This window comes from Vicia villosa, linkage group LG1, assembly GCF_029867415.1.
Source record: "Vicia villosa cultivar HV-30 ecotype Madison, WI linkage group LG1, Vvil1.0, whole genome shotgun sequence".
Classification (NCBI taxonomy): domain Eukaryota; kingdom Viridiplantae; phylum Streptophyta; class Magnoliopsida; order Fabales; family Fabaceae; genus Vicia; species Vicia villosa.
Window position 1 is genome coordinate 165,127,193 of NC_081180.1, and position 2,874 is coordinate 165,130,066.

Here is a 2,874-nt window from a genome sequence, read left to right on the forward strand (position 1 = left end):
ATTATTGCTAGTGGGGGTGCAACTATATGTTCTTATAGCAAAGATCCCTCAATGGGTCACACCTAACACTTTGTAGGCATCATGTGTTAGGATGTTAAACCCGTCGAATCACATTAGAGATGAATGTTCTCTAATGTCCAAAAGTGTTGAAGACGCGACTGCAATCATTGAGCATATGGCACTTAGTAATCATCAAGAACAACACAACATGAAGCTCGCTCAAAGAAAGAATGGTATTGTCATACCCCAAATTTGTCCATCCCTTACTCAATTATTATGGCTTATAGTTTCTGATTCATTTGCATATAATATTATCAATTCATTCAAATAGGTCAAGCATTTAACATACCAGTCCTCACATTTTGCATAACACAGTCACTAGGTCAAGGTTCGGTGATTTTGGGTTCTAAATAAATCAAGTTGATTTTTTTGAAGCAGGTTATTTGGTGATTATCCAGAAATATCAATTAATTCAAAAAACTGTTGGAATTTTAAGAAAGGGCATAATGGGAATACAAGAGAACATTTCATTCACTCATGGAGAATTACAATACATTCTGTTTGTGAATCAAGTCAAGAGGATAGATTACATGGAAAGAGAAGGAAAAGTACATAATTTTGGTTCGGTTGATTTTATGGATAACTCTTGACTTTCAGTTAACTTTTGACTATAGACTCAATTTAGACTCCTGATTATTCCTAGACCTATTCCACAATTATTTTACATGGTATTCATCATCGTTCTTGAGAAAATATGAAATTACATCATTATGCTACATGACACAATTTTCAACAAAATGCTAAAGTTTCATGGACTTCTATTTAATCACCATTGATTCCCCAACTTTATTCCTCACTTTGAATGATCATCTCCCTACAAGAAAAACTGGAATCAATTTATTCATTATGGATCATGAGAAAAATTGTCAAAATTTAAAAAGAAAACATGAGAGAAATAACATTTTTGACTTGGAAAAAATTCGCCATAGTAAGGTTTGTTTTTGCAACATTCCCCAACTTTTGCAAGCTAAAAAAATCAGAATTTCATCACCACAAAAGTGCTTATTTCAACAAAAGAAGCATTCAAAAGCAATGTTTAATTCATGATAATCCAAATCAAAAAGTGTGGAATTCAAATGCAAATTCAAGGCAAAATTCAAGTTATAATCAAGTGACCATTCACATTACATTGAGATTTTATACTTATGCTAACTAACTCCAACTTCCTTAGAGTCAACAAACTATAACCAATTTTCTAACAAAACTCCACCATTGATAAATCTTTAATCCAATGGTCAAAATTCCCAACTATTGATAAAGTGATTACTTTGATCATAATCTAGTGATCCATATTTCATCCAAAAAAAAACTATATAAACTACAATTTTTCCCAATTTTTCGAGGGACTTAACCAATCTTACAAATTTAACAATTTTCATTTTCTCAACTATTCTTCAACTATTCATACTCATTCTCTAGTTTCAAATCTTCAACATCTTTCCACCATTTTAATCACATTCACCAAAACTCACTTTTCATCACCATTTAAGATTTCACATTGAAATCCTAAACTTGGTTGAACTTAACCCCAAACATTCAACAATCCATCTATAATCTACATCAAGATTCAACATCAAGCATTCAACAAGTTTTTATTCAATTTCCATCTATTTCAAAAATTCAAAAATCATCACATTCATCAACATTCATCAATCCAGGATTCAAGCTCTATCAATTTTCTATCATCATCAATCTATATTCATCTTATCATCAAGCAAGAATTATTTGGAAGCTTAAAGGATTACCTCTTCAAGTTTTCCAGGTTTTTTCTCCGCTTAATTTCGTTGATAAAAACAACAACAACCGGAGCAAATCTCCGCTTCGTTGATAAGCCTTGAACCTTCATCTTCTCCATGCCATAGCCATGAATTTTCTTGTATGAATAACTTTGTGGATTACATGTGATAAAGCCTTGATTATGGTATTATTTTGAATAAGTTTGATTCATGTAAGTAGTTTATTTATCAACAAAATCCACCATTAAAGTAGCATAGAAATTGACATAGCATAGGTTTCCCTCTTAATTTAGCCATCAAATTGCATTTAGTATAACATAGAGATCCATTTTAGTATAGGAACAACTTCATTTTTAGGCGTGTAGCAAAATAACTAGTCAAAATAAGCACTTTTACACTAATAAGCACTTTCCATACAACACAAAAAATATCTTTTCTTTAAGCTCAAGAACACATTTCATATTTTAGCATATCATTCATATTTAATTCACATTTAAGCATTGCATTATCATAAAAAAGAAGCATATCCAAAAAGTTATTTTTCACCAAAAACCAAACAAGGCATAAGCTTAAAACTCATTTTCAAGTTTTCAACTTTCTAATCTCAGCCCCAGTCACAAAATAAATTATAGAATCTTGTTGCCCATCAATTCTATGCAAGATACATGTTTATTTCATTGAATTTGTATAAGAGATGAGAAAGTTATGAACAATTTAAGTTCTTACCTCAAAAAGTTTCAAGAGTCTCCAATGGTGAAATCATGAGAGAGAGAGAGGGTTTTCTTTCATTCTTTTTATTTTCTTAATTTTTTTTACACTATTTTTATTATTTTTCTTTTTACACCCTTCTTTTTATTTTGTACTCATGTAAAACAAGCACATTACATACATATTTGTAATTCTATTTTTTTAGAATAACTTTTAATTCTTTTTTCTCTAGAAATAATTTTAGAACAGTATTAGAATATTAGTGTGTAGAAATTAGGATTTTTTTTAGTTTATTTTTTGTCACTTCTATCATGATTTTTATGATTATTGTTGCTTGGACTTTTTTTTCTTGATTTTTCTTGATAGAAAG

At 29.9% G+C, this 2,874-nt stretch overlaps 1 long non-coding RNA gene across 2 annotated transcripts; it reads right to left on the reverse strand.

Annotated features, from left to right (window-relative positions):
* Positions 1 to 560: 560 nt before the first annotated feature.
* On the reverse strand, positions 561 to 2,582 carry LOC131619971 (uncharacterized). Of its 2 annotated transcripts, none has more exons than XR_009288979.1 (3): positions 2,523 to 2,582; positions 1,806 to 1,946; positions 561 to 886 (listed from the first exon to the last, which is right to left on the reverse strand). It is a non-coding gene; the product is annotated as an uncharacterized LOC131619971 (long non-coding RNA). The 2 variants fall into 2 exon arrangements; XR_009288978.1 differs by having other exon boundaries at positions 1,806 to 1,971; positions 2,523 to 2,579.
* Positions 2,583 to 2,874: the final 292 nt, after the last annotated feature.